An 8,595-nucleotide genomic window follows, 5' to 3' on the forward strand; every position below is an offset into this window, starting at 1 on the left:
TGGACTTGGAGTGGTGTTTAGATCACATTGTACAAATATTAAAGTGTCAAGAACATTAAAATTACGATGTTGCAACTGAATAAAGAAAAAAAAGGGGGGGGGTTAGTAATTTTCTGAGTCTAGGTCCAAATTAAGCTGCAAGAAATTTAACAGTTGTAAATTTGGGATGAATAGAAGACTAGAAAAGTATGTGCGTATAGGCCAAATCTATAATTCAGATCTATTTTGGACATAGATTTATTGCATCTAAAAGCAGCGTGTGGATCAAAAGAAGTGCTATGGATAATAACATTCCAAGCTACAGACATACAAATTACTTAGATATCTTAGGCCAGTGGTGGCGAACCTATGGCACACACGCCAGAGGTGGCACTCAGAGCCCTCTCTGTAGGTACGTGTGCTGTTGTCCCAGCCCCGCCTCCCCCCAGCCCCCGCCTCCCCCTTGCCCCCTCCTGACCAGCAGCCCCCTCAGAGGAGAGTCGCCCCTGGGCGCGGCCTGCATGGAGCAGCGCAGCCAAGGACATGGCAGCCGGACAGCAAGGACAAGACTCCGCCCTTGTGCCCCATTGTGCGCAGATGATGCTACGGAGTGTGGGTGGAGGGCATGGCCGCCATGGTGCTGCAGGACCGCCTGGGTGATCTGCTGCAGCGGGCCATGGAGGAGGTGGTTGGCCCTGTGGGTGGGGTGGGAGCGGGAGCGGGAGTGGGCGGGGTGGGTTTTGGACACTCGGTCTCTAAAAGGTTCGCCATCACTGTCCTAGGCATTTCCCAGCACTTTCTATGGATATCCTCGGTCCTAGAGAGCATATGCTTTTTTTTTTCTTTTGCATTATTTGAAGAAACCTCTATGTTGTCATCCAGAAAGATGTAACACTATTCCTGTCAAGATTCCATTAATATACCATGGTTCGTATAAAAATTATTTTATTATATTATTATATTTTTAAAAAATAGTACAAGCCTTAAATACTGAGATGTGTTTTAAATATGTATGAACACAAAGGTCAAATTGTTATTTGCACTAATCACTGCTTGGAAGAAGTCTTCAGATTCCGAAGATTTCATTGTCAGGCTTCAATTCTGTAATCACCAGAATGGTTTGCTGAGTCGACACTTTCAAGCAATTACTTGCTTTGCACACAGTATTTCCAAAAACAGGCTGGAATAGAAAAAAAAAAGATCACTTGAAAAGCCCAGTTAAAGTATGATTCACACAAACCTCTCTCTAATATAGCTTTTGTTTACCTTTGCTCAAGGAATACTTTCAGTCAGCCATTCACATCTACTGTATCTGCTTTTTTTTTATTAAAGAGTTTTACAAAAACAGAATTTTACAATATATCCCCAAATCCCTCCCACCCCAAACCCACCCACTTCCCCCCCCCACTTCCCAGAGCTAAATACAGGATTATAGTTACAATAATCATATTCTAAATAAAAATTATGCATAATATACAATTAACCAAATTCATAATGTGCTTTAACTCCCCTTTAACATAACTACAAACAAAGTACCAATAACAATATCCCACTAAAATCTACTCATAAGCTAAATGAAACTTTTTAGTCCCATATTTGTTCTGAATATAATTTATCCATCTCCTCCAAACTGAAATATATCTTTCCTGTGAATGATCTTTCAAATAAGCAGAAATCTTAGACATTTCTGCAAGATTCGAAACTTTAAACACCCATTCTTCTATAGTGGGCAAACTATCCTTCTTCCAATATTGTCCCACCAGTAACCGTACTGCTGTTATCATATTCATATGCTGTATCTGCTTTTTGAAATGTTACACGGAATGGTTTCAGTGGCGGGATTCAGCCGGTTCGCACCACTTCGGCAGAACCGGTAGCTAATTTTTTGTTGCCCAGGCCCAGAGTGGATTTCCAGAAGCAGCATCCACACAGATGTTCACATATTTGAATCCCACCGCTGGATAATTCCTCATTATCTTCCATCTGACATTCTCCAATCTGGAACTTTTCAGATACACTAAAATTATACTTACTAGCATTCCCACCATTTAGCCCTGCTGACAAAAAGTCAGGGAAATTCAGTTCCAATGTATCTAGTTAGTAGCAGTTTGGGAAAAGTTGTATTGATCTATGATTTACGACATGTGTTCTGCAGCTCTGGCTTATCTTGATCTGCAACCCGCGGCTCCGGAGCCGCATGCGGCTCTTTCAGCCATCTCCTGCGGCTCCCAGTCCTCTGCCATGTGCAGTCCAAAAAAAAAAAAGTGGGATTAAAAAAGTTCAACCAATCAATTCAAATATGCAGGGTAGGTGCATATCTCGCCTTGGCTCCACTCTTCAGTGAAACCCTGTTCTGCGCATGTGCGCATGTACACGCATGCGCACACATTTTTTGCGGCTCCCAGTTTTTCCTTTTGTGAGGGAAATGGTTCTGAGTGGCTCTTTCACTGTTTCAGGTTGCTGACCCCTGATCTAGGGAAAACTAGAAGATTCTACCGAGTCTAACTGATACTGCAGTGGTGCAAGCAGGGATATAAACTTTCAAAATAGGAATGGTTTTTCTGCAATCAGTGGCTGAATGCAGTAATGGCTGGGTCAGAATTATGATTCCCAAGATCAATTATAATTTATCAGAAACTTCAGAATCCAGATCTCTCTATGCATTTCTAAATTTAAATTCAAGTCTTTTGATGCTTACAATATCAAACTGGCATTGTTCCCTGTCAAAAGATGTACCTCTTTTCTTTGATTTCTTGGAAGGCTGGAGTGCTGCTTTTTGGAAATTCTTCCCAGTTAAAGGATAAGTTTTCAGGAAATCCTTGCTTGATTCCACAATACTGTCATGTTGAGAAAAGTGGGGACTAGTCTGCCCTTTAGTCAATACATCCTACCCAGAATGTAAAAGAAAAAAGAATCAGATGGGTTAATCCCAAAAGAATTTATAAAGCTATTCTTGAAACAGCCATTTTGAGAATGTGTGTTGATATTTCCTCACCTTTATGGAGGTGACAACATTTGGCTTAGATTTAAAATCTGTATATTCAACCATGAGCCATGTTGTCTGGAGGTGGAGATTGTTTAGCAGCATTGAGAGAAAAGTTAGTCCTATATATACACATTCTTTGTTATTTGGTTGTTTGTTTCAAGTTAAAATGCACACTTATTGTGTAAAGGTCTTCCTAAAAAGATCTGCTTTGATAAACTAATTTGTAGTTATATCCCTAGGAAAAATTGCCTTTTTTGCAATGTTAGAATGAAGAGGGGAAGTTGCTTTTTTGTTTTTAGAATGGTGGCAAGTTCTTACCCTTTTAATTGTCTTTCCAAATACTTTTGCATGAACTGCAAGGCAAAAGAGAAAATGAGTTAAAAGTAGAAAATTATCATTTACATTATGGATCAGCATCTATGGCATAGCGCAGCTGTTACTTCATAAGCACTGTAAAAAAGTTCAGAGTAGAATAATTTTTATTCTGTTTCTTGTGCTCCATTAGATTAGAGCATTATTTTGCTTAAAATACTGGGTGCTCTCAGAGCTTGGTTCTTTGCTTGCAGATGTTTCCTTACCCAACTAGGTAACAACTTCAGTGCTAATAGGGAGTGAAGTTTGCCCTCTGTTTACACACTAATGGCTTATCCTGTCAATGTTGCTGGGTGTTGTTGTTTTCTTCTTGGGAATTCCTTGATTAGGTTGTTTATGCTAGATTGTTTGTCTGAGTTGGTAGTTCCCTGACTAGGGTATTATTTACTGATTGATTGCTGGCAAGGAAGGAGGTACTCTGAGTTTTTTTATTTCCTTTTTATTGTCTCTTGAATGCGAAAAAGTTACTTAAGCAATGAAACATTTTAAACCAAAAAAGAAAAGATGTCCAGTTGCCATGACTCAATTTCCAGACTTGGTGTAGGATGCTGACCGCTTCCCAGGTGTAATTATAGCTGAGCCTCTCCTTGTATTATGAGATTAAGGATTTTCAACATGTCTTCTTATTGCTAGTTAGTGTTACATACATTCATTTACATTTACTTATTTATATTTCACCTTTATTATTTTTACAAATAACTGTCATCTATGTCTGTCTCTCTGTCTATCTGCCTACCAGCCTGTCTGTCTGTCTCTATCTCTCTATTCATCCATTCCCCTCTACCTACCTACCTACCTACCTACCTACCTACCTACCTACCTACCTACCAACCATCTATCTGAATTGCATGAAATCTTAGAAAATTTTAATTTCACAGCAACTCTTCCGTTCCTTAAACATTTCTCAAGTATTTCACTGAAGAGATGTGGCATAGCATAAATCCTTTATTCTGAATGTCTTGTAGGTTTTTCCTGGGGAAGATCTGACCCATTTTGAATTTCACTATAGAAGAAAATGTAAAAATAATTCATTGTATCATTCCAATCACAGGTGTTGGTCCTTTGAAATGTACTAGTGCTCAGAACGTCTTTTTAGCTAATTTAACTAGGCTAAAAATGTCTATCTGCCTAACCCACTTGCCTTGCCTTCCTCCCAAACCCTAACCTTTGGTAGAATGTAGAACAATAAATAAAGACTTTGCTTATGTTTTTATATTAGTATGAGGGTAGTTAAAACATAGACAAATGCTCAACTCAGATATCCTTCATGGTCTTATTTCAGCTTTGTATATTTAAATTTCAAATGCATAGATATAGCTCTTAACGAAACACTAATATAGAATGCTGGAAAGTTTTTTTCCTTTGTATTCTAAAATATATTTAAACTGTCAATTTAGCCTTTCTTTTTAAGGTTACAATAGATTTTAAAATTAATTTCAATTTCAGTATTGTTTGTCTCCTAATTTTTCAAAGCATGGTGCACTCTACTACCTGATATACATGAATTAATTAAATATCAAACTAATTTGTACCCAAGGACGAGTTGTTTATGTACTGGATTTATTTCTTACCTTTCTGCAGTCAAATACGGCTTAAACGTCATGTAAGACAATAGATCAAATTATATTTATTATTATCTGTTTCTAATCTCATTTTTACACAGAAAGCAAATATTATTTCTCAAACTCATATTGGACTGTCACTTTAATTCATTACTGAAATACTCATATTGAAATAAATTCTGATGAACACAGTTTAGTGACTTACTACATAAATTCAAAATCTTAATATTAGGGAAATTGTGAAATGCAGATGAGATCAGTAATATTTTCTCCAAAGTCTTAGTATCTGATCCAATAATACTGATGTTATATTTGTAAACACATAATCTTAGAATAGAAAAACATAACGGAATTATCAAAGTGTTAATATGTAAATACATTTTTGTTCAAAGAATTGACTACCAATTTATCAAATGACTAAAAAAGAATCTAACCAATTTGTAATCATAATAGCATAAATTAAGTACATGTAATGGAATTTCTGGTAATCAATAATATGACTTCATGTGTAATGGTCTTTTATTTACTTGTTTGGCTGCCTTGAAACATTGAAGTTTTGTTAATTAACTTATGGCTGGAGGTTTTCTGTACTTCATCAAAAGCTGATAAAAAATCAAGATGGTTTTTTGTTGATCAGTGAAGCTTTTTCTCAGCTTTTTGGTTCTAATCTGAAAACAATAACCCTAAAATAAAGGAAAATACCCCATATTCTTCTGATATGCAAGGAATGGCCACCTTTTCATTGATCAATGAAAAAAATATTGCAATCCCCTCAATACTTGTACGGAAATATACCTTTCATATACAATGATCATCAATATTAAATCAATGTGGTTCTATGGGTCCAGTCTGATGTTGCTCTTTGCTACAGGGCAGCTTCCAAACTTTTAATGATACCAAAACATTCATTTTTTCAAAGCAGGTAACAAAGGTAGACAAGATGCTAAATCTATATTTTGGGAAGAGAGCTTTAGCTTACCTTCATGATTGTCAGATATCGTTAGTGGAATAGTTGTTTGAATGGCTGAAGAAATCGGTATGATGACCAAGAGACTAACTAACAAAAGACGAAATTCCATGGTAAGAAAATAGGAATATTGGGGTTCCCAGAGCTGTACTGCGATTGCCTTTTCAAAGGCTTCTGAGGACCCTCTTCATTCAAGTTATGTCTCTGTTCAAGTATTCTGCACTTGGCATGGACTTATAAGCCCTTGTTTCTTTTGTGATTCAGGAAATAAATCTCTAATCAAATGCTATTTTTCCCACCTGCATTTTGACATTTGCCAGCATGTGTCTTTCTTTTTCTGGGATATGCTTTGTGCCTTTCTATTGATATTCTCTAACGTCATAGCTCTTTTCTCTGGTTAAGCAAACACATTAACTTTACCTTATCATTGCTTGAATAGGAGAGCCTCTAAAATGCATATACAAACTTCAGGCTAAAGAAATAAGAGGAAAGGTCAGGTAACACTGACGTAGAAAAGAACCTTAGATTGTACAGTCTCCCCCTTTTGACTTTTAATGAGGATGCTCATAAAGAGCAACATTTTTAAACAGACTGATGACGCCATTGGGTAACTTAGCAAACATCTCTGAGGCAAACAAGTCACAGAAGTGAGCCATGGGGAGACCGATGCTAAAGCAAGTGACTAGATGAAATTAGGAGGAACAAATCATCTGAGAAAGACTTGTGGAAAGGGTGATCAGTCTAATAAATAGCTTACAAAGACAAATCAATTTTTTGAATAGTAGATTTCCTTTCTCAGAGTTCAGAAACTCATTGGCTGGAAGGTTACCTAATCTAAAATAGCTGAGAGGGCAATAATATTAGCAAAACAGTTCAGAGCAACTGAACTTGTCAAGCAGTTAATGCAACTGCTTGCAACTGTATGCACATGCGTTATTGAGCAAAAATGCCCTAATTTCTATTTTGAAGATACAATACGTGTGCCAGGGCTGTTAATTTACAAGGATAAAACAACTGTCACTTTGACTCTCTATATGGCTCTATACCAAGGGTATGGTGTGTGTCTGTGTGTGTGTGTCTGTGTGTGCGTGTGTGTGTTGCATGTAACATGTTTTTGACTGAGAGATAGCATTCCCAAAGATGTGGCAGAGCCTGGAGAAAAAAGTTACATTTAATTTAATAGAGGTGTCTTTTTCTCTTTTTCCTCTTTTTTCTTCTATTTTTATCAATTGCAAATAATTAATGGAAATCTTAAGCTCAAAAGTCCATATTTCTTTTTGTTTCGATTATAAAACAACTCAATTTACTCTGTTTTGTATCTCTTATTAATGTTACGTTGAACATTAATTGTAGGACCTCAATACGTGTGTGTGTGTGTAGACATAGGTATAGACTTTATTTTCCAAATATATATCTGTTTTAAAATAAATAAAAGAATCCATGTTTAAAATATACTTTAAAGGTTCTTCTAGGTTTAAGATTCTTGGGCAAATAATTAGGATTTCTATTACATCCACTTGGTTGTCTATTCCCTTTCATTCTCAAGTGGCTATAAGTGGCTGACTTTTAAAAATCTAAACGGTTTGGGATGCTACTACCTGAAGGAGCCACTCTCTTTATTCAAATGTGCTTAAGATCATTTGAATAAAGTGCAAAGAGATCTCATTTGCCTGAGAATGTTTTCTAATTAAAATGTTTATATGTGAAAAGTTGTGAGCAATGAAAGAATCCTCTTTGATATAGTTTGATTTGAGCACTTTTCCTCTCAGAATGTATTCTGAAGAATGTTGGCCACATATTTTAGTATATTAGAAAATCAGGCTTCTGATCTGCAGGGGGAAAGGTTGACTTCAGAATTGCTGTTTTCTTGAGAAAATTCAAAATCAAAATAATAGTCTACATTTTCTGGGGAATTGCAAATCTGTCTTTGATGACACTGCTTTAGTCACGCAACCTCAAGTTTAAAAAAAAAACTTACAATGATGCAGGCTTTTCGTATCTTGTTCCTTGTATCCTGAAAAAAGTTCCATCCATAATGTGTTAGATTTCAGGTGGCTGGGCAAATGTCAGAATTCAATAAATTGACAATGCCTCAATTTTTATTTCACTCAATATCCTATGAAAGTTTAGAGCCAACACATTTCTCTCGTCCTAACCAAAGTTCAGTGCAAAAGAAAACACAATGATTCTTCTCTTTCAGTCAGGCTGAAAATTTCACAAGAAAAATATAAAGAGAATGTGCACATTCTGTTTGGGGGGGGGCTCTGGATGACCTCCTCAGGTGTAATGGCCTCCTTAGCTTCAACTCGGCAAAATGTCTCCATGTGAACAGAGGAAATATCTGCCCAGTTTATAGGGGAAGAACACACTTTTCAAGGTCTTGTCCAAACCATATTGATTCATCAGCAGTCCAAATAACCTCTGGATCTACAGCAAAATGTCAGCTATAGAGTTTCTTACAGTCTTGATATTTAGTGCTTCAACAAGTTACAGTGATTTATGCTGGTTCAGTCACTGAAACAGTGTTTTTTTTTGGTCAGATTCCCTGAATACTTTTTCCTATTGGGATGAATTCTAAAGCACTGAGCAATGTAGCATAATTATTCAAGGGTGGAAAGTATATTTTTTACTATCTCATCCAAAAATTCAACAGACTACTGCTTTGAGATTAAGCTTGATATAAGGGGGCTGACACGTGACAAAGTAATGTACAGTAACCTTTCCCCAAT

General features: G+C 36.7%; 1 long non-coding RNA gene across 1 annotated transcript; it reads right to left on the bottom strand.

Annotated features, from left to right (window-relative positions):
* Positions 1–523: 523 nt before the first annotated feature.
* LOC308667336 lies at positions 524–3,403 on the bottom strand. The gene is made up of 3 exons (XR_014026262.1): positions 3,284–3,403; positions 2,716–2,866; positions 524–1,159 (listed from the first exon to the last, which is right to left on the bottom strand). It is a non-coding gene; the product is annotated as an uncharacterized lncRNA (long non-coding RNA).
* Between the last annotated feature and the right edge of the window lie 5,192 nt (positions 3,404–8,595).

Source organism: Vipera berus, assembly GCF_964194415.1.
Source record: "Vipera berus genome assembly, chromosome: 4".
Classification (NCBI taxonomy): domain Eukaryota; kingdom Metazoa; phylum Chordata; class Lepidosauria; order Squamata; family Viperidae; genus Vipera; species Vipera berus.